The sequence below is a fragment of the Sabethes cyaneus genome, chromosome 3 (assembly GCF_943734655.1).
Source record: "Sabethes cyaneus chromosome 3, idSabCyanKW18_F2, whole genome shotgun sequence".
Lineage (NCBI taxonomy): Eukaryota > Metazoa > Arthropoda > Insecta > Diptera > Culicidae > Sabethes > Sabethes cyaneus.
Genome location: NC_071355.1, coordinates 212,693,416 through 212,717,716, shown reverse-complemented (window position 1 = coordinate 212,717,716; position 24,301 = coordinate 212,693,416).

Sequence of the window (24,301 nt, the reverse complement as noted above, 5' to 3'; positions counted from 1 at the left end):
AGCAATACCATTTCCATATGTACAGTGGACTCTCGGAGAAGTTAATGGTTTAGAAAAGTTAAGCGAATATTAGCTCTCATGCACACTCTAAAAAGTTATTTTTTAGGTTAACTTTTCTGAGAGTTTGAATTTATTGGTTCTACAAAGCGTTCATTCACACACGTGTGTTTTCCTTCTATCTTTGTTTCTCATTTTTCGGTTTTTTATCGCCTTTTCACAACTTCATACACAGTCTGATCATAACTGGGATTAAATAAAACTCTTGTACCGGACAGTTGCAGCGCACACTCCGATTGAATTTCAAATGCAAAAGAAGGAACAGTAGGGAACAAAAGATAAGTGCGAATATTGTCAAAACGTTGTCGTAGACTACGAAAAATCAAAAGTAAACTAGAATAACCCACGCTGAGAGTCGCGGCTAACACGCTGACAGGCGAACAGCGTAACTCGCAGTACCTTGTAAATCATAAGGGCCTGCATAGCGTCGTCGTCCCGCCAGTAAATACAAAGTTATATTAAAACTTCTCGGTCAGTGGTTTTTCAGTAGATGGAGGAAGAGCCACGATCTGTGTCTAAAACTAACCCAGCCCATGTCGCTACGTTATTAAGGGGGATTGTGCAATCTCCTTTTGTCCAGCGCCCCTATGGTTCAAAGGTACAAAACCTTGCTACAAATTTCTTTACATTACAACTTCCAGATACTTAAAAATGTGTATCCTGTATCCGAGAATATATTTTTCGCTTGTGTTTTTATTATTAACTAGCTTACCCGACAAACTTCGTATTGCCACAAATTAACCTGTGTTGTGCATAAATCATGAATCTCGGATGATCTTTGTTACAATCTAGAGTTTTGCAAGTTTCTGAGGAGTTCAACCTTAGATGATTCATTTTGGCAGTTACGTAACTATGATAGCATCCCAGGTAACCAATAAGCATCACCAATGATATTCAAATGTATGCCAATAAGCATTTAGGTCGCCTTAAATGCTACTTAAATGCTATTTTGGCAAAATATACTGCTACTTCACTGATAACCTTGTTATAGTGCTGACAATGCTAATTTACAGCTCATTACCGACACGAAGAATTTGAATACAATTTTGGATGCCAATTTACAACACGTATGCAGTCAAAAAGCTAATATACAACAACGTGCAGTATAAAATGCCAAATACGCTGATTTGCTGCTTATGTTAATGCTTATTAGTTACCAGGAATGGGTAGTTTAATATACAAATTTGCAATTTCTCTTCACAATAAAGTAGAAAACAACTTCCCTGTCCCCTCATTGCATAGCCAGAAAGCGGATAGTTATATTCGCCATGATTGTACAACATTTCGCCGAAACCTTAAGCGGAATGTACCATTTCACGGAAAACTTTTTTGTGGAAAGTACCATTTCGCGATCCTCTCCTTACTCGTTGTCCATATCCCCCTACCACAGGGGTGAGAGGTCTCTAACTATCATAAAATAAATTCAACTCTCGAAAATCTCCCATATGCTAAGTTTGGTTCCATTTGCTTGATTAGTTTTAGTCTTAGATTAGATTAGTCTAAAGTTATAGGGAAATTTGAATTTCATTTGTACAGGAGCCCCCTCTTAAAGTGGGGAGGGGTCCGAAATTCACCATGGAAAATATTCTTGCCCTCGAAAACTTTCACATGCCAAATTTTGTTCCATTTGCTTGATTAGTTCTCGAGTTATGAGGAAATTTGTATTTCATTTGTATAGGAGCCCCCCCTCCAAAACTGGGGAGGGGTCCCAATTCATCATAGAAAAATTTTTTGTCTCCAAAAACACCCACACGCCAAATTTGGTTCCATTTGCTTGATTAGTTCTCGAGTTATGAGGAAATTTGTATTTCATTTGTATGGAAGCCCATCTTAAAGGGGAGAGGAGTCATAATTCCCGTTCTAAAGAGGGGAGGGGTCTCAATTTACCATAGAATAAATTCTTGTCACCAAAAACACTCACATGCCAAATTTTGTTCTATTTGCTTGATTAGTTCTCGAGTTATGCAGAAATTTGAGTTCATTTGTATGGGAGCCCCCCCTCCTAGTGGGGGAAGGGGTCTCTAACCATCACTCAAACCTTTCCTGGCCCCAAAAACCTCTACATACAAATTTTCACGCCGATTGGTTCAGTAGTTTTTGATTCTATAAGGAACATCCCGACAGAAATCCATTTTTATATATAAGATGACTTTTAAGACTCCTCAGAAAAGTTATTATTTTGGAAAAGGTAATCGACCTATTCCCCAAATCATCATTACGTACAGATATACATGCTAATAAATCGTATTTGATGCGCAAAATTGGCATATCCATACTATTTTGGAGGTCGTATACGTGATTAGGAATAATGTCAAACTTTATGACTATTTATATACGATAATATCCGATTAAGCGTGAATCGCTTCGTACTGCTATACAATGTTGTGCTGAAAATCGTATCGTATGTATGTTATTTATTATCATCATATACGATAAAAGACTACGTTGAGTCCGCTTTATCCAGGGGTGACATTGCGATTCTTGTTTCGAGTGATTTTGGTTCGTTTCGTCCACTCGTTTAACGTGGTCGAAACGAACCAAAATCACCCGAAACGAGAATCGCAATGTCACCCCAGCTTTAGTAACGATTTCGAATTTCTTACGATTTACGAAAATTTTCGTACATTGATATACAATTTGGCGCTAGCTAGGATAGTTTCAACGTATTTCTGTAATAACGTTCAGGGTACCATTTAAGGTGAAGCGGTACTGAATCCAAACACGGCAGGAAAAATGGCGGGCAATATCTTCACATTTGATTTTTGTAAAACAAAGGTAATGACACGGTTTTCAAGGATGCGGTTCTGTCAGATTCTGTCAGGGCATGGTTGCTTTGGACAGTATCTGCACAAGTTGACATCTGAACATGACGGAGATGGTGGCTTGAAAAAACAATATGGCGGCATATGCCGGAGTGGCCGCAAACATTTTTTTCGCTTCATAAGAAACCTCCGTCATTGCTCCATCAATCAGGCAAACAAATTCAAACAATTCAAGACCAGTAATGTCAGTAGTGGCCCCCGTTTCAACGAATATTACTCACTTAGTTTCATTTGAACACAATAGATTCTTCATTACAATCATTTCCATCACCGATCATGTTGACCAGCCCCACTGTCTCTGTAATTTTGCTTCTAAAACGAGTACTTTGCATTAATCGTACTCATCATAAATGCTTGTTTTGAGGCTTCACCTTAACACATTAAAGAAATCTCCACTCACAATTTTTAATGCTGTTCTTCTTTCTTCGGTTCCGCGTCAGTCTCAGCAGAGGAACTCGCCAAGTATGTAGGTAATATCAGCAATTCTTTGCTGCATGAAACCATTCCATTACTTTCAATGACACGGTCACCATCGGACGCAATGATATTGGAAAAACCAGCAAAGAAGACGGAACCCTCCCTTCGCCTTCGTGCTCTTAGAATGCACGCCTTCGTCAAAATCGTCCGGAAAGGCAACCCATTGTCATCATCATTAGCATTATATAATCACCATTATGGCGGGATCTTTCTGCCAGAGCCGTTAATGTCAACCAGAAATTATAATTATAATTTGTTGCTGCATCTTTCCTAGTATCAGATGACGGTGAGTCTCGATTTTGATGATGGGTTTGTGAAGGGTAGCAAAAAAGAGAAGAACAAGTAGAAGAAGAACAACTCCCCAGGATGGCATGACCGGTCGAACTAGGAAATTGCGACCAAATTGAACGATACAGAAGTAGGCTATAGGAATGTTGATATCGAAGTTTTGGAGGCTTTGATTGACAGATGGTGGATAGGGCTATCTTCCTTTGACGTTTAAAAGAACATATCTCGGGTAATTTGTCAAATGGACCTATATGACAATCGGAGATTCTTGTCGCGTCTAGTAACTCTGGGAACCGATTCATGCAAAGCTATATAATACATATACCCTATATGTATTAAAATGCATTAGTATCGCCGTAAAATGCGGAAGAGAATCTCTCATTGTCACATAGGTCTATTTGAAAAATTACCCAAGAGATATGTATTTTAATTGGTTGACTCTGTTTTTCAGAAATATTGGTAGTGGTATCATCTTTGGGTTATCCCAAACTTTTTACATTTTTCGAGGCATTAAAAAATTTCTGTAAATTCTTCCAAATACTGAAGTGCAGGATACGATACTATTTTAGTCAATCGAACTATATTTTTCACATTGAGTATTCGAAAAAAAGCAACAGAAATCTAGATTTTCTGTTCTCTCGCTACCAGAATAGTAAAGACCTTCCGATACAGAAGAGTTCTACAAAATGCCAGACAATACAAGATCGTAATGTTTTTGGCATCAACTGCAGATACACAACCTGCGCACAATTGTTAATTGTTTTCGTCTTCCTCTGTTTCTACTTCAATAAATAAAAGTAAAATATTGCGGATTATAAGCACCCCTGCTTCCGGAGCGGCAAAATATATCAAATAATTTATTAGATTTTTAATTCTTCTACTGGTGAAAAATTGTAATAGAAATAAAATTGCTCTCCGTCTGCGACAGACTCGCCAAAATTCCGGACCAAAAGCCGAAAAGGTTGCGGCGCTTGCCATTAGCGCAGCACACGAACGGGTTCTTTGCAACAAAACGCGATACCGTCCGGGCTCGTACTGCGCGCCGGTTGTCTTATCCTACGGCAAATGTGGTGACCCGTTCCGCTCTGGCAAGGCGTGAATTCAAACACCATTTGAAAAAATCGCTCATTTACCTAGGAGGCACCACACCGTACCGCACCGCCGCCCGTCTTCATCCACACGGGAAAAAGCGTCGGTGTCCGTTCCTATTGCGAAGCACCGAATCGTTAAAGGAAACCACCACCAAGCCAAGCCGGTGCTAGAAGATCAAAACCATCCCTTTTGCTGTCAATTGTGCCATAGAAAGCGTTCAAGAACACAGACCAACTCATAGGTGTTTATAGAATTGGCGAGTAGACGGGAGCAAAATGAAATTAAGCAAAAAAGGGTAATCCAAACAGTGTACCACCCCTAATTTAATCCCTTCTGGAAAACATTACACCCAGCGGCGGCGGTGTGAATAGGTATGCAATGCATACACACAGTCAATAAAGAGGAACGCCCGTTTGATGGTTAGATTGCTACGACTTCGTTCGTCCATCCGTCGATCCGGGGTATGGGAGAGGAAAATCTTGCGCAGACGGTCCGCAGCCTGTCGGCGGAAAAAGGTGTGATTTATTGACGTTTTCTTCTGAGGGATACGTATAATAAACTGATATGACTTTCAGCCACACTGCACTGGTATAGTTTGATCCGTGAGAATGGCAGTCAACTTTCCTTCCTACTTAGTACTTACTTATGGCAGACAACTTATGTAAATTACTGAACGGATGAAGACGCGGCAGATCTCGCTAATTCAAATGTTTTTCGATTTAAAAGGTTATAATGATAAGTCACACAAATCTATCAGTCTTTTTTGGAATTATTATAAATTATTTTCGAGCAAATTTTAAACCAAAAATAAACGAGAAAATATTGAAGAAATTTGTGTCAGGCCGGGGAAACAGAAGCCGCCGAAAGCTTGAGTGTTTCCTAAATCGGGGATGCGACGATGGAGATAGCGATCAACACTCCTCCTCCTCTGCCACGGGATTTTCTGCTGATCAGCTAATTACGGAAAAGGCGCTCCCGAATAGCTGTTACTAGTGAATCTTCTCGACTTCCGTTAAAACGCTTACATCGAAGTTTAACTCTGCTGCAACAATAAAAATGTCATCGATTTTAGTTTGAAGTCCTCGTACGTTTCGGTAATAAATCAGCAATGGAATAATATTCCTGGCACAGAGCTGGAAGCGGGCACTGCGTCATCGACGCAATTATTATAGGGGTTCTCACATTTGCCTGATTTGGAATTTTGGCAGGTCCGGCCCATTGGCAGAACCGGAACGTCTGTTGTTCACTGGCAGCAATGGTTCAACTACGGTGAAGCCATAATAAGACCATAATTCGTTCGGCGCAGGGTCAGTGACGGACCGTCGCCACTAAAGAAGAAGAAAGCAGGAAAGATAAAGTCGGGGGCTACCATAACACCGAGTTCATTGCATCCCGGTAAAGCTTTAGATCGGTAGAGGAACAATTGACTGTTGCCTAGAGCGTGCTATATTAAACGGGTCTGAAGAGATCAGTGTGTGAGGGGACGCATGGGTTATTGGACACAAAGTATCAAAGCATCTACCGATGGCTGTGTGGCTCGTAGTGTCAGAATCAACCACACACCCGATGATCCTGTAGCTACAACAAAAACAGAGATCGTCGCACGAATTAATGTGATCCGTGCAAAGATTGCGCTGGCAACCTGCTTGCTGACAAAAACGGCGGTAGCAGTCAGGTAGAGGAAGCACTTCCAAGTGTTGTTGAATGGAGAGGTAAACATGGAGAAGAATAGTGAGCGATGACCAGGCTGTGGAGCCACAAACACAGGAAGAGGCCAAGAAGGTAATCAGTGAAAAACGGTAAGGCTGCTGGAAAGAACGGTATCCTGGCTGAACTTCTAAAAGCAGGGAGCGAGTGGCTGTACGAAGCAATTCACCGGATCATTGTCAGGATCTGGGACGAAGAACGAACGCCGGAGGAGTGGTTGGATGGCCTCATTTGCTCTATTTCAAAAAAGGATGTCGACTCGAGTGTAAAAGCTATCGAGGCATTACGTTGCTCAATTCGGCAATTAGTCGGCGAGTACCAAGCTGGTTTTCTTGAGGGTCGCTCCACGACGGATAAGATGGCTTACTAGGATAAGATGGGGTTACTAGGCAAGTTCCGGGAGTATAACTTGCAGACTCTTCATCTGTTTGTGGACTTTAAGGCGGCGCACGATTCAGTCAAACGAAATGAGTTATGGCCGATAATGCTAGAACATGCTTTTTCGACTAAACTAATTACGCTGATTTGTGCGATGCTGGGTGGGTCAAAATCATGCCCCAGTATAACGGATGAGACCTTCTCGTCGTTCTTTCGTCGTCGTTTCGTCATATTATTGTTGTCTTTTCGCCGTCTTTTTGTCATCTCCGTTTTGTCTTTTATATACATCGCGTTTTTGTTATCTCTTTATAGTATTTTTCTAGTCTTTTCATGCCCTGTTGCCATTTTTTCATCATACTTTTGTTGTTCTTATTAGGAAGTAAATGTGTTTTTGTGAAGAACGAACATTGGAAGAACTGGGAAAAATGATATGCAAACTGTGAAAAATAATTAACTGTCCAGGTGAGACTTGAACCCACAACTCTCAATCTCGCGTCGAGTGCGATACTTTTGTTGTTTTTCGACGGCTTGTTGTTGTTCGTTTGTTTTTAGCATTTTGTCGCTTTTTTGACGGCTTTTTACCATTCTTATTGTCTTTTTGTTATCATTTTGTAGTCTTTTCTTCGTTTTTTTTGTCATTTCTTCATCGTTTTATGTTGTCATTTAGCCGTTTTTTGTTCTTGTATTTGCGTTTCTTTGTCATGCTGTGTGTTGTCAAGAAAACAAAACTATTAACTTTTTACTGTCCTTTCGTCGTTCTTTCGTTGCCTTGTAGTCGTATATTCACACAATCTTATTCTCTCCAAATAGATTTTGAAGCTCTTTCGCACTTAGAAACTGTTATAATGTGCGAAGAAACGAAAACGAAAATATTTCGCTATTTGCGCGTACCTCGAGCAGCACTATATCAATATTATTATTAACTAGCTGATTGCCCGATCTTATTCGGGGCTCCTTTGTCTCTCAGTCACTTGTACATCTTTTATTGTAACGAAAATTCTCCTAATGCAAGAAACAAACCCCTTTTTCTTCATTTGAATGTGTCGACTCCATTTGCCTACTCCTTTCATGTTGTCCCCCAGCCACTTGAAATCTGTCTTCTTTACGGTAATCCCTAGAAAGCGAGACAAAGCCTATTTTACATATTTTTTTAATATCTCCCTTGTTAGTGACTACCCTATTCTCCCTTTGCAGAAATCCCCTCTTGTAGTCCAGCCATTTGTACAACTACTATCGTTCCAAAAATGCAAGCAAAACGCGTCCCTTTACCCATTTGGACCTTCCTACCTCCTTGAAAGAGGCCGTCTCTCTCCATTTGTCAATCCCCTGCGCAGATTCTATTATGTCAAAAAATGTGTGTAAAGTTTGATGAAGAACCATTCAGATGTTCCGGAGCTATGGCGAAACATACATTCATACTCACGTTCCTTGTCTCCCCTTACTATTGTAACGTTCCTGGTCTCCCCCTCCCCCTCGAGATTAGATGCTTGAACATGGTTTTCCAACAAAATTGATTAAGCTGATACTAAATTCTATAGCTGATCATAAATTCTACCAAAACAAAGTATATGGTGGCTGGTAGAGAGCTTGGTAGCACTTCGGGTGTTGAAACTGCGGTGGTGATAGATAGAGATACTTTGGAAGTGGTCGACGAATTTGTTTACCTTGGTACGTTAGTGACATATGACAGCGACGTGAGCCGTGAAGTAAAAAATCGGATAGCGGCATAACTCGCGGTCTATAAGACGCTAACTCTCCCAGTGGTACTCTACGACCACGAAGAGTGGACGTTGAAAGAGAGCGACCGACGAGCTCTTGGCGTTTTCGAGCGTAAGATCCGGCGATCAATTCTTGACGGCATATTAGACGAAGAAGCGTGGCGCAGGCGTTTGAATCATGAAATATACCAAGTATTCAAAGATGCGGATATTCTAAAGCGATTAAAATACGGCAGGTTACAATGGGCTGGCCACGTAGCAAGGATGCCGGTTAAGAGATCCCGTACCAGCTGGATGCGCGCTGTTGACGAGGATGCTAGAACAGCGGGTGTTAGGGACGACTGAAGAGTGGCAGCCCAAGACCGAGTAATGTGAAGAAGGCTCCTGAATTCGGCATGGATTCAATAACCGGATTGTCGCCGAAAAAGTAAAGTAAGTATCCCTCCTCGATAGACCCCTCCCCTCTATAATCCTCCTTTCTTATCTCCCAGTCAGTTGCACAACTGCAATCGGTCTAAATGTAAGAGAAATGCAGCCCCTATTACTTATTTCTATCGTTCAACCCCTTGTTAGGGACCCCCCCCCCCTCACTCGCTTTGTCAACTTATCTGTGCTGTGATTTTTTTACGTCAAGGAGCATGTGAGCCCAGTTTGTTGGAGAACGATCAAGGCTGTCTGGAGAGTATAATCAATATATAGGCGGGGCATAAGTGCGATGTTTGAAGTTGTCATCAATTTTCGTGAGATATAAAGAAGGACAACAACATAATATATTTTATAGTGATGCAGTAACTCAATGTCTTCACATTCAACTATAAATCATCTGCGGTAATAGTGTTTTGCAAAATAAATTCTTCTTTCTTCTGATCAAGTGCTGATTCGCACTTTTACCCCTCTAGCGGGGCAAAAGTGCAAATACTGCGGGGCAAAAGTTCGAAGCTAGAATCCATTAAATTAGCCCAGCAGTAGCTAACAAAACCATATTATCTTCAATCTGCGTTATGTTTCGGTAAGGGATATTCTCAATTTGCACCTTTTCTATTTTGCGGTGGTATATTGCAACCTCCGTTAGATCGAAACTGTTCAAAACGTTTGTTTTTTGTTTCATCAGTGGAAACACATTGTTTTTCTTCGGCCAACATCTGTAGAGCACACAATTTTCTGCAGATCTTTCATTTCTAGTATCTGTTATATAGTGTCTAAAGCTGTATATAGTTAGCTATACATTTTTGCCTCGTCCATGCATCGTACTTTTGCCCCGTCCGTGAATTGAACTTTAACCCCGCCAGGCGCTTGACGGGGTTAGATTAAATTACGGAAAAGCGAAATATATTCTGTAAATTATTTTCACCGTATTTTCTAAACAGATATGTAAGTGATGTAAAACGTTGCTACAAATTTTCAACAAGTAATATCCTCCTGTTGATATCGTATTTGCCGTATAACAAAAAATTACATCAAAACCGCCCTAAAACATTTGCACATAACTCAGCAACTATGCTTCGTAAGCAAACAAAGTTTACGTTTTATTCAAGCTGTCAAAGTAGTCACCCATCCATGCCAATGTAGAAAATTTACTCAGAATCTGCACCAATAAATCACTGAATCGCACTTTTACCCCTCCTTACTCTATAGAATGCCATGGCAAACATGTTTCTGGTTCGTGCCTTGGATACGGGAACAACATTGTCAAATTGTCCTATAGAAAAATTTTCCTGCCGACAAATCGGGTGATTTATGTGATTTACGGAAAAGCAGAAAGGATTTTTTATTGGGTTGTCTTTTTAGTTTGACAATCAGATTCCCGTTTCGAATCGAGCACTCACACATATGCGTATACCATGTAAATACATAATTTTCAAATGTGTGATGTTTACCACGAGCACTGCAGCGACGCTCAATGTGGTATATACAGGTGTGGCAATGTTGGTTAAGTGGTGTTAGTGCAATGAAGAAATTTCATCATGGTGTGGGTGGAATCGTAAATCGACCAATCACGATGAAGCGCGACGTCAAATCTCCAAAAACAAACCCCATTGTCCGACGCGGTTTGTTTTTGTAGTTTGACGTCGTTTTCGCTACTAATACCATCAAATGTCTTCATCTGCCACACCTTTTTAAACCTCATTGAGCGACGCTGGCATTCTATATATATATTGATTCTACTGCATGGAGTGATGCCGCTCTCCCGCTTCTTAGGAACCACCACCCCTTTTGTTAACCATTCATTGTTGATTCCCTTATATCAAGGAACATGTGTGCCATGTTTGATGTAGAACGGTCAAGGCGTTTCGGAGTTATTGTGTATATAAAGTTGTCGGTTTCTCTACAACAGATTTTACCCGGGCACATCGGACACAGATTGAATATACACAAATGACAGAAATGACACAAATTACTTGACAAAGAAAATATTTGCATACGTTCTGTCCTGAGGATGAAGGGATACCCTTCGAAACGTCGACATTAAACGAAATATAAATATTTTCGCACGAAACCCGTGACCAAAAGCCAATACCACATCTATATTTTTAATTATTTCGAATATATTAATGTTTATTATTCACTGTATGAAACGTACTCGAGATTTTAGTAACCTGTTGCAAACGGCAACACGGACAGGGGATTTCTCCGTAAATTTAATATCAGAACCCGAGTTAGGATTCGTAGAGATATTTTAATTTTCCTATGGGTCGTTTAAGTATATAATTAAGGATACATATAAGTTGCATGATCTACTTAATTTTAATATGTTTTACTGTGTTACTTCTAAGCATTAAGTGTGTATGTTCAGTGTGAATTTTAATTGCATGCATACGTTCTGTATATTTCCTGTGAGCTGCTGTGAATTTAATTTGAGGTAATGTTTTATTCCACTCACGTTTAGTCCCCTTAATGTATTTTAGTTAATAAAGTATTTCCAACGGCGGGAATCAAAAACTACGATTCTGATCTTCCTATATATTAAGCTTTAGGTTAGAAATCCTAGCAGTAGAAACCTAGAATTGTAAGTCCTTAGGTTTAGCATAAACACAAGCCATTTTAATAATACTTACTGTGTAAATTAACCAATTAGTATTAAGCAAAAATTGTAGTAGCGTATAAACTTTAGTAGTAAGTAGTATATCCAAAATTATAATTCTATTTTTCACGAAATAATCAGCACCTTTAATTCTGTCTGTTTGTCTTGTTTTTGAGTCACTTACCGGATCGATGATAGACCTACCACATCACCACTGACAGCTGCGCATAATATCGATCTCGATGGCAAGGTTGATATTGATCGATTAGCCGAGGGGTTATTGAATAGTGAAGATGCGAGGCCAACTAGGGATGGCCAACATAACCGAAGGAAATTTTCAACCTATTTCAAAAAGTTCATGCTTTACCATAATGCTTAGCCATACGAGTGCTTGGTTCGCAGGCCCGTAAAAAAATCGTATATCCGAAGAAATACCGATTAATCCGTATATCTGGTACCACTCATCCCATGTCTTATTTTTGTCATTTTCAGTATACATGTCGGACTCGATTATATACAGACTTGATTACATCTGATTCGATTATATACAATTTTAGACTTATAGAGTCAAAAAAAATTTGCTACGATTTTGTTCAAACTCGCTCTATTTTATACTTTTTGAAAATAATTATACCCTTAATTTTTTTATTTGGCCCCTGGGCTGCCTCTTTCTGAATTAAGATGGTTTCAAAAAATGCGATAATTATCTACCTTCCTTCATAACTTTTGAACGACTGGACCGATTTAAAGCGTTGACGCAGCAAATTAAAAGTATTTTTATGGACTTTCTAAAAAAAATATTGAGATAGAAAGGTTGGTAAAATGAAATTTTTTTTGGAATCACCATAACTCAGAAAGTGACACCCTAGGCGCCAAATGAAAAATTACGAATCTAATTATTTTCAAAGAGGAAAAATACAGTGAGTTCGAAGAAAATCAGTAAAATTTTTTTTTCGATAGTAACACCTGTCCAAAATAGAGTACGTGTAACGCCTGTCCAAAATACATAAATGACCCTAATCAGTGAATCTGCGCTTAATGTAACTTAGTGTTTTCTGATTTATGAAGATTAAGGTGAAACCTTCTTTGGAGTAATTTTTTCATTATTTAACTTCCCAAGCACGGGCGACTGTGTTCTGTCCAACTACTATGAAGCAATTTTCGGTGGTAACAGCTGAGTAAACAGCAGAAAATACGTTCATATGGTAAATATATAAAAAAAAAATGGTACATTGATAAACTGTAAAAAGAGCGAAAATATTCGCAACTGTTCCGAACTCTAGCTTCAATTGACGACATTTTAAAATCTAAGATGGATACATTCGGCTTCTAAATAATATGCCACAATTTGGCAAATAGCCGCATGTCGATTAAAGAATTTAAAATTACCGAAATCTACGTTATATAAAAATATGTAATGACAAAGTTTTCATGGAAGCTTTAAAACATTTCAGGAGCTACCCAAAGCACCAATACTGACATATCAAGTTTGTATAATTCAACTTCACCAAAACGGTCGCAATGGCAACATTCCGAATTTTATTTTTTTTTGCTCACTCGTCAAGGTTGGATTGACATTGAACTAGTATAAAAATAGGCAAACAAATTTATATGACCCAAAACCGGATTTAAAAAGAAGATTTATTAAAATTCTTCAACCATCAATTAATATTTCAACCATCAACCTCTTATTATTCAGTTCTTGATGATAGCCAATCTACCAAAGACATCAAAACCAGTCAAAATCGTGATATAGCTTGCCTTCAGCTATTTTAAACTGATCGTTCAAATATAAATATGCAAAATACAATTCAGAAACCATTAAGTAAATAGAACAACATAATGAGCACAGCGAAATAGCCGCCATCGATATAGACTCATCTGCACAGCGCGCATCCCCTAGTTGTTGTATTCACTAATTCCGTTTCGAAATATGGAGTCGCTAACTGCTACTCTCACATCATTCACAGCGTGACACTCGTTAGCACTAAATCATTTTGATAAATATTTATGTTCTAGATGAGGAAGCAGCCAAACCTCCTCGTTGCTGCTGCTGCTGCTGGCGGGCTTGCCCAGGAGAGAAAACAAAAAAAAATATCAACCGCCGACAGTCTACACTCTACGGTTTGGTGATGCCGCCGTTCAGAAAAATATGAAATTTATATCCGTAAAAGAATATATCCTCACCAAGTGACAGATTTTATTATCCTTATAGAGCACCCCGGACCCCGGGCGGCGGAGATCCTTCACTTCGTCAAGCGAACGCGCTGCGTCGTCGTGGTCTCGTCGGTTTCGTCGCCGGCAGTTTTGACTAGCATTCTTGGCATGTCACATTCGCGGTGTCGCTGTCTTCGCCGCCATATTTCCTGTTCGTCCTTGGCTGACGATACCGTCTCCGGATTGGAAGTGCGGTTCCGCGCTGCCATCTCGCTCATTTGCTCTCTTTCACCTACTATATAGCGAGCGCCTGGATGAATAGAAATTCATAGTTTGAAAGAAAGCTCAGCTCAGCTGCCTGCCGCCTCCCGTTTAGGTCCGGCTTTGGTTCATATTTTAATCTAGCGTGGAAGGATATATTTCAAGAAAGTGGATGTATTGTTGTCTTTTCTTCCAGTTTCGCTATAAATTAGGGCATGTGTCAGCTTTCTGAAGGATTTATGACAAATTTATTCTTTTCTTCCGTCGGTCTTCGGCTCGTTTGCTGTGTAGCAAAATACACTGGAATGACTGGACGGATTTATGCAGCAACTCCGGAGAAACAAAATACAGCAACAAGCAGAGTGATCAAGTCCGAGATTCGAATGTCGAGTGTGCCGTGGAGCGGGGAAGGACACTTACGAGATAAGGGATAGTTACGAAACAAAAAGAATCCTGTTGTGCCAAAGACGAGACAGATTCGGTCTGTCACGTTCGAAACTAACTGGCCTTGTTTACCCGGTTTGTTGGTGAGTTGGTGTGGGACGCAATTCAGGTCAGTCCGGCAATTCGTCAGTTCAACACAAACTTGTTATAGATAACTGTGAAAGCTAATCGCCCTTAACATTTCATATGTCTAAAATTTTCGTACAATTTACAAGTACAATTTCGAAATGATTTCAATTCAACCAGGTAGCAAAACAATATGGATCACGTTTGCTTCTACGGATTAAAATTGTTCGCGATTTTTATCAAACATCCGCAGTTTAGTCATGGCACAGTCAAGAAAGATGGAAACCTTCAAACAGTGCTTTGTTGCTGGTGAGGGGCAGCGAGCTTCCAACGTTCCAACAGTGCAAGGAACGTGCTTTTGTACAAATGAAATGAAATAAATTGTTGAAGAATTGCACATAAATTAATAAAACAGGAACGCCTCTACGCCATCAATCAGAGCTTCAGGGCCTGTCTCGGAGCCGCCCGGTGAGATTGACTCGAAATCGCGCAAGTAGTTGTACCATTAGCCTCTATCAGGAGCAACCGCCAGTAATCGGAGGGACTCAGCGTAGATGGAGCAAGAGGGAGGGAGGGAGATGACTGGCCAGCCAGCGAGAGCCAGCGGTTTGTAATTACACCCTTCACGTGCATATCTATCGGTTGATTGCGGTTTGAGAAGACTGGAAAAAGAAAACCGGCTGCGGCATGACGATTGCGCAAGAAACACAGAAACAGACGGACTTTTTCGAAATGAATTATTGCCCTGGACTGACGGGGCGGAAGATTCTCCTCCGGATTGGAACATCGGTCGAAATGGGGTCGGATACGAAAGGTCCAACGGACAACCGCCCGGGAGGCCAAATCAGTTGAAGTCTCGCAACGAAATGGAACTGCGACTGCGGAATGTAATCGTAAATTATCCGAGCAGAAATCAATGGCAGAGTTCAATTCCGAAGCGATGTTGGATAACTTTGTAATATTCAAGTATGAAACCAATTGTTAATGGTATGGAAAAGGAGCACATTTTAAGCAATCTACAATTTAGAATTGGACTGAATATGACTGTGAAACATTGAAGAACTACCAACGGCTGGCCAGTCGCAGCCCCGAGGACATCGTTCATATGCTATTAATTACGTGAGATATTTCATCGGACCCATTAACCAGCCAAGCTGCGGCTCGTAGATATATCTTTGCAAAATAAAAGCCATTTATTAAGATATCTCCCTGAATCAGCCCCTATTGGTTGGAAAAATTGTTTTCAATAAATCTCGCGGCTTATCAAATCAACGGTCGAATCACGCGTCTCATGTTTGCAAATGTAATAAAAGTCCCCCTGGCGTGTTGAGACCGCGCAAAAGTATAAGCAAAATGTAAAAATGAATGCAACTCCTCTCGTCGTCGCGTCGCGTCGGTGTCAGCAGTGGCACGGTTGCTGGAGAGCTCTATGGCTGAAGAACCAACCGCTCCGGCGTTCCGTGCCAGTCGACCAAGGCGAGCCGGAATACATATTTTAATTGAGATTATTATGATTAGTGGATCAGACCGGGCAAAACTTTGGCCATTACTTCCAATTCAAATAAAAAATAAGATTTTAAATAATAATAATATGATTTTTTTCTTCTTCTGTTGCTGCTGTTTTGTATCGCAAAAGTCCCTTTCGAGCAAAGGGAGTAATCTCTTGGACCAGCCGGAAGCTTGATCACTCCAGGAATGCAAGCCATTTGTTGCCGAACCGGAAGCTGTTTAGCGCACAATTTATTGTAAATGATTGCAATGCTATGAATTAAATTATTTTCGCGTTGCAAGCATGACAGATGAGTGCATATATAACGCGAAATAAACTGAAACAAATCCAAAATTTTAACTTTTTTAATTCGTTAACTAGCTGAGTGCCCGATTCCCCTTTTCTCTCAGCCACTACATCACATCTGCAACGAAAATTCTCATAATGCAAGAAACAAACCCTTTATTTTTGTTTATTGAACCTCCCCCGTGTCAATGGTCTCCCTATCCCTCCTTTCAGAAGCCCCTTCCTGCCATCCAGCCACTACAACCGTTATCGATCCAAATGCAAGAGAAATGCACCCCTTTACCCATTTGAACCTTTCTCCCCACCATTGCATTATAAGAGACCATCTCTTCTATTGTCAACCGCCCCGCGCTGATTTTTGTGTCAAGTTTGATGAAGAACCATCCAGGCGTTCCGGAGTGATGACGGAACATACATTTATACTCACATTCCTCGCACACTTCGCCCCCGTGTTGGCTCCTTCCCAGTCAGCTTCCCCTTCGGTCACGTAGCCAATTATGCACGCATATGCTGTCTGAAAATACCTACAATGGAAGAGAAACAAAGCCATTTTCCATACATCCTCGGTGCAATCCCTCCCCATAACTGTCCACCTAACCCCCACTCCTAGTCTAAATGCAAAAGAAACGCACCCCTTTTGTCAACTCCCCGGAGCCGGTTCCCTTATATCAAGGAACGTGTGTGCCATGAATGGTGGAGAATGGTTAAGGCGTTGTGGAGTTATGGTGGAGCATATTTACTAACTCATTTTCACCTTTATATAGATTACTAGCAATAACCCGCGTGCGTCGTCTCGCGTCTAATTGAGAGCGAATCGGATGTACGCTTTGTAACGCTAACGCTTTGTAACTCAATAAGATGCAGCTACGTTACTTTTACTTGTCTTGAATGCGATCTGGTATAATTGGTTTGGGTTTTTGCTTAATGTAAGCGATTCTTACCACGAATATATGGCGCCCTATCTGGGATCTGGAGTTGGTAATAGATTAAGATTATTGATAATTATTTTACTTTTCGTCATAAGTAGACTGCTCTTATTAAATATTTGGGCTTCGTATTATTTTTTTTCCTTGAAAACGTGTGTTTTCATAACTCACTTTACGATCAACGGATTTAGCCTCTTCCGAACCTCAGCGGAATTTATTCGATGATTTTTTGTTACTTGTTACATGTCAAGTCATTGAAGACATGTCATGTCACATGTCAAGTCAAGACAATGCAGTGCATGTAGTCAAAAAGTGTGAAAGGTGAATTAATTTGAAGCAAAGAAAATCAATAAAATTATGAGTATTTTAATATTGTAAGCATTTTTGGATAAATATAGTTAGGCCATTACAAATATTTTTTGAAATTTTTGTCCTTTGGGTGCTGGCCAACTGAAGTGGCGGGGGGGGGGAAGATCGAAAACAAAAACAAATAAATTTTTTTAATCACGCAAAAACATTAAGATTTTTAGGAATTTTTACTTCAAGTTTAATCGTGAAATCGAATCTATTCTTGCTTTTCGTACATAAGTTAATATTTTCCATGCAAAAACCTTCTAAAACAGAGTCAAAATTCGTGCTAGAAGCGTTAACACTCCGTAAACTCTTTTTTCGAGTTTTTTAGGCTGTAAAACCCACAAATAATAGATTTTACACAAAAAAAATTTACTCACGCCTAACAAATTTGTTTTGCCCCTCGATTTTTGAAGGGCGAGGGGGGGGGGTCAAAAACTTTAAAAATAATTTGCAATGGCCTTATCACATACTCAATAATCTCTTGGGCTACGAAAATTCAGAAGTTTGATTTATGGTCGGTGTTAAGTCAGACCGAACCAAGTGACAAAACTCTGATTTCGAGAAAAACGCGTTCAAAGTTTGTTGCTCTGTATGGTTCATAGCTATCAATCGTTCGAAATCATCTCATAAATCTGGCTGTTTGCAACATTTATATAGTCTGATTATAGTAAAATGTAGCTTAGAATATTCTTGTTCGATTGCTGTCATTATCTCATTTTTTTAAATTTTGTGACTTGGTCCGGACTGATTTAACACCGACCATATATGTAACTGTAATGACTTGAATGAAAGACAGTCAGTACAAAACACATACAATCAATATAATGCATTATAAACGGTAAATGATTAAGCTAACCATTTACTCATTCCAAATGACAAGAAAACCAAAACGAGACAACACTTCTGTTTAAAAATGCTCTATCACATACGACCAGGGCCACTGGCGTCAAGCTTTCGTTTTGTTCAACTTAACTATAAAGCACAAAGCTGCGTGTAAAGCAAATTGAAAATGTATAGCCGTTAGCCAAAAAATGAAAGTTTTACTATCTGATCATTGAGATCGGATTGATTTATAGTAACTATAATAAAATATTGGAAAGAATAAAAAATATATTTTCAACAATTTCCGTAGTTGAGCAGCATATTCGCATTGAATTTTATATAGAGTAAGGAGGGGTAAAAGTGCGATGCGGGTAAAAAGATTCCAAGTAAATTAACTACATCGGCATGAATGAGTGACTACTTTGACAGCTTGAATCTAACGTAAACTATGATTGCGTACGAAGCATAGTTGCTGAGTTATGTGCAAATGTTATTTTAGAGCGGTTTTGATGTAATTTTTCGTTACACGGCAAATACGAATCAACAGGAGGATATTACTTGTTGAAAATTTGTAGCAGCGTTTTACATCACTCACATATCTGTTTTAAAAATACGGTGAAAAGAATTTACAAAATATATTTCGCTTTTCCATAATTTAGTCTAACCCCGTCAAGCGCCTAGCGAGGTAAAAGTGCGATTCGCGGACGGGGCAAAAGTGCGATTCCTGTACGAGGCAAAAATGTATAGCTAATTATATACAGCTTTAGGCACTACATAACAGAAACTAGAAATGGAAGATCTGCAGAAAACTGTGTGCTGTACAGATGTTAGCCGAATGAAAACAATGTTTTTTCGCCGATGAAACAAAAAATAAACGTTTGGAAGTTTCGATCTAACGGAGGCTGCAATAAACCAGCGCAAAATAGGAAAGGTGCAAATTGAGAATATTCCTTACCAAAACATAAGGCAGATTGAAGGTAATATGGTTTTGTTAGCTACTGTTGTGCTAATTTCATGGATTCGAGCTTCGCACTTTTGTCCCGCTGTATTCGCACTTTTGCCCCCCCCCCCCAGTGGGGTCAAAATCTTCATTCTTTTGTTGCGCTGGCCGAATTCTAAACTTTTGATTGACACCATACGGTAAGACTTAGTTCTACGTCAAAAATTGTTTTGAGCGTATTTAAAAAAAACAAGCGTTGAAAGGTTTTGAGCGCTAATAGCTCATCGGTTTTTCGATCGATTTTCAATATTCTTACACCAATCGATCGGAAAATCTTCTAAGAATTTACTCAAATGAAGAAAAGTATGGATTCTTGATGTTGAACTATTGAAAAATTGAAAATAATGAACGTACGTTTTACCAGAATTCTCGCTTTGTGATTGGTTGGAAGATTCTATACGCTGATCTAAACCTCTACCAATTTGATATCTGTGCTTGGGAAGTAAGCCAAAACAAGAGACAAAGCTTCCTCATTTCAACAAGATTTCTTAACACCGCGGTTCAACCTAGACCATTTTTTTTGTCCTTGCTTGGGAAATACGCCAGAGAGAGTGACAAAGCCCCTTCGTGCCAACAGATTTCTTACGAACGCGATCAAACCTAGTCCAATTTGATGTCTGTGTTAGGGAAATGTGCCAGAATAAATGGCACAAGTTCGTTGTCTCCATAGGTCGCAAATTCTTTACTGCGAGACGATTAAACCTAGGCGATTTTGAAATCTGTGTAGGAAAAATGTGCTACAGCTGTAGTGTTCGGTTACAATATGACTCTGTATGAATACGCATGCTTGCCGTTTCATTAGAAGTGTAGTGAAAAGATGTGCTGTTGATAAAATAGGATTGAATTTGTAAAATCCCTTCAACGTGGGAAACCATGGATAATAAAAACAATCTTTAATTTCAGTAAGGTAGCAGGAAAGCAATAGTTTGTGTTCTTGATTTTGTTAAATTGTTTTCAAATGCACAATCTTTTGAGAATTGAACGTATGCAATGTTACTACTTTGATAAATGTTACATACAACGCATTACGCATGTAGCATGTATATCTGTTACATATAGCATGTATACATGAAGAATCGAATGATTACAAGCATGAATACATGCTACTATCACTATACAAAGAGACTTACGTAGTCCTGCGTCACCTATATATGCGGTCGTGTCTTGTACACAACCCCTCTGATTTTTTTACGCAAATTCTAATGATCGTGTTTCTGCGATTTGGCATCCCACTATGAATCGTGCAATAACGAAGCAAAAGTTCCACAGGGAAGTAATTTAGGACCACTACTTTACAAAAGATGAAATACAAAAGATAAAACAGGACAGAAAATAAGAAAATATGAGACAGGAAACTAAGAAAAAAAGAACAATGAAGCAGTAAACATGAGACAGAAAAAAAGAAAAACGGGAGCAAAAAGAAAATAAAGATGGAAGAAGAAAAAACTTTTCAATTTCAGCAATTTGAAGGTTTAATTTCAACCAAACACTTTAAATTTTCTTTTAAGTCCGTTGGGCATTTGATTGAAATTACGCAACTGACTTTATATCTTAAATTCGTCGTACCGTTTTAAAATCCGTCCATCAAAATTTTTCATCGTCCGAACTAAAAATCACAGTAATCTTTACGAAGCTAGCGTGCATGTATTTGTGTAGGACGGCATGACAAATGTTATTCTGCCAAATTTCTGTAGGTTATGCAAGTTTTCCCGGCTGCAGAATAACAAAAATGCGTTGCGTGAGTTATTTTCATTTTATGAATGACGGAAATTGAAACGAATAGTCGACATTTTCTTCTTCGTCGCATGAAAAAACGTTGGAAATTTGGCTGCTAGGAACTCTTTAATGAAAAAAAGCATTAAATTAGATCTCAGCTCACTTTGATTGATCGCGCATGAGAGGCAACAAACTAAAATATTAGGGAATAACTAATTTTGCATTGTGTGTCATAAAAATCGCTGATATTTTTAATAATTTGTGTTGGATAGGTCGGGAATAGGTAATTACGACGAAGCAGCAGCATACCCTATAATCGTTTAACTTAAAAGTAAAGTAAAATTTCCAATCCAAATTTCTTCAAATAGGGTAGATGCTCCAGTAGTCTATTTTCTAGTTCAATTTAACTATGGTCTTAAATCCAATCGGCCGACATATTTATGTGATAAGTAATAATAGATTCACCATCCTACGATTACTCGGCTTTTTAAGTCAACACATTCTGGTGAAAGGTCGGATGCCCCACCTTCTGTTTATCTCTTGGCACGCCTGTGACTAGGGCGCAATGGTCCAACAGGGCAAAGAGTGGAACTTTTTTTTCTAGTTTTTTTGCCTTCATTTTATGAATATGTGTACTATGTCACATTCTGCTGTCATCTTTTTGTAATTGTTTTGTTATTTTAACATATCAATATTTTTAGTACATTTTAAAATCTGCCTTTCTGACATATTTGTTTTTCATTTTTATCGTCTTTTGTGGCGTTTTTGATTTGTGCTTGAAGGCGTCATTGATAGTCTTTTTTAGTATTTCTTGTCTCTGTTTTGCCATCTATTTATCGTCTCTTTATAGCCTTTTCGGCATCTCTTAATCTGTTTGTCGTTTGCTATTGTCCTTTTTGACATTTTTGTCGCTTTCTTGGCGTTTTCTCGGTATCTTCTCATCGTATGTTTGTCGTCTTTCATTTGTTTTCATCGTTTTTCCGTTTTCCGTTTTCCGTTTGATAACTTTTATGTCATCTTCCCGTAGACTTATTGTCATCTCTCTGTCGCATTTTTATCGTCTTTTCATGGTCTTTTTGCCATCTATTCATGATATTTCCGTCTATAAGATAAATAAGTAAATAAGGTCATCCTTCTTGGCGTATAGGATTTGTTGTACTCCACTTACTTTGTCGTTTTATTGCCGTCTATGTGACTATTTTCGTCGGTTATGGTTCCATCCAATCGTAACAATCCTCGACAATCGCTAATCCCCATCTCGACTACCTATTGACTTGGCTAGCGTTGTGCCCGATGATGTTTAGCGCGACACATCTTCTAGTTTGTCGTAAATTCTCGCATCAAATTTCGATCTCCAACTTCTAATAACCTAATGTCCATATTAGAGATGGTCGGGTAGCGGAAAATTTGCCCGAAACCCGCACCCGTACCCGTACCCGCCAGGTTCGGGTCGGGTTCGGGTATTGAAAAAAAATAATTTGCGGGTTCGGGTCGGGTGCGGGTTCTTAATTTTTGTTTTTGAAACCGGGTACGGGTCGGCTCGGGTATCTCCATTGACCTTTTTAACACTAAAGATGGTACCCGGGCCCGTCCCGTACCCGTCGGGTTGCGGTCGGGTTCGGGTATCAAAAATAATAAACTTGCGGGTTCGGGTCGGGTACGGGTTTTTAATTTTTTTCTTGATCGGGTACGGGTCGGGTTCGGGTATTCAAATTTTCATACCCGACCATCTCTAGTCCATATAGCAGAAGTTTTATTCAATATTGAATTTGAAAATGGCGCTAGATCTCGATGTTCAATCGTTCATGAACCATTCTCGTCCCAAAAAAGTCCATTTTTTTTTTATTTCAGTTTCTATTTCAAAACCGTCCATATTACAGAATTCTTTATGCGAAGTGTTGTACCAAAATTAACCAAAATATTGATTTACAAAATGGCGACGAATAGTCGTTTTTATTGGAACCGTCCGGTATTTTTGTATTTTGTGCAACAAGTCTGATGTCCAATTTCAAGTTTACGCCTTGTCTATACAAATTTTCAGTTTAACCTTTATTTGACTTTTCATATCAAGTATCAACCCTTTCCCAAGAAATAAGAGATATGTCTGACTACTATAAAGTCAATAAAAACTGAAAAAAAGAAAAACAATACAAAATTTAATGTAAAAAATTCCTTTAGTAAGCAATAATGTGTCAAGCTCTTCAAGGCATTACAATGCCACATTGGTAAAATAATTTACTTAGCTCCTAATCATAATAAACTAGGTTGATGTTCGCTGGAAAGAATCCATAATTTGTTACAATTGATGTTTTTTGTTAGTATCTATTTTATAATCAGTTTATTTTTTATCTCTAACACGCTAATGTACATACATTTTAAGAATATATCCGAATCTGTTCTTTATCAACCAGTTATTTTCTTTTTATGGCCTCCTGTTCGAGTTTCCACTACCAAAGAGCCTTTCAAGTTCAGTCAATGATAATACTAAGAATAATCAAATATGTTCTGGCTTTACGAGTTGGCTAAAAGTCCGGTTTGAACGAGCGAGCTTCCACCATCATCAGGGCCGCTACGAGCTGAGCTGCAATAAATGACTTGAAATCCCCCCCTTCGTTCGCTGGAAAAGATATCCCACAGAAGTGACTGCTTTACTCACGCTTCAACGGTTTGATAAGACCGGTCAAGAATGTTTATTATAATCAGAACGTTTTCGATTTTCCACCGCTAACATCCAGCCGACCGACCGACCGACCAACCGAACGGCCATTCAGCTTCGACTGAGTTTCCATGTTTTGCACGGAAATCTATCGACAGCAGAAAGGATGCAATTTATCGAAATCGAACCGATTGCTTTCTGCAGCCTTCCGTTACACACTTGCACTCGGATCTCTGCAGTTTACCACCACTTTATGAAGGATCAGCAAAGGCAAGAACCGCAAGGAAAAAGGGTTTTCCGATTCTTTTATTCATTCTTCACCACACAACTAGCATCTCATGTGAGTAGTAGCAGGATAGCGACCGCAACAGAAGGCAGCAGATATTAACAGCAGAAGGATATCTTTGTGCCATCTCTAGTTCGGACTGACGAAGCCTGGCTAATGTCGGGCAACAGTGCAGTTTATAATGCACCGGGGCAATGCGAATGCATCAGTTTGCGATGAGCTATACCGAGTCGTTTAAGCCGCCATGTAGTGGTTCT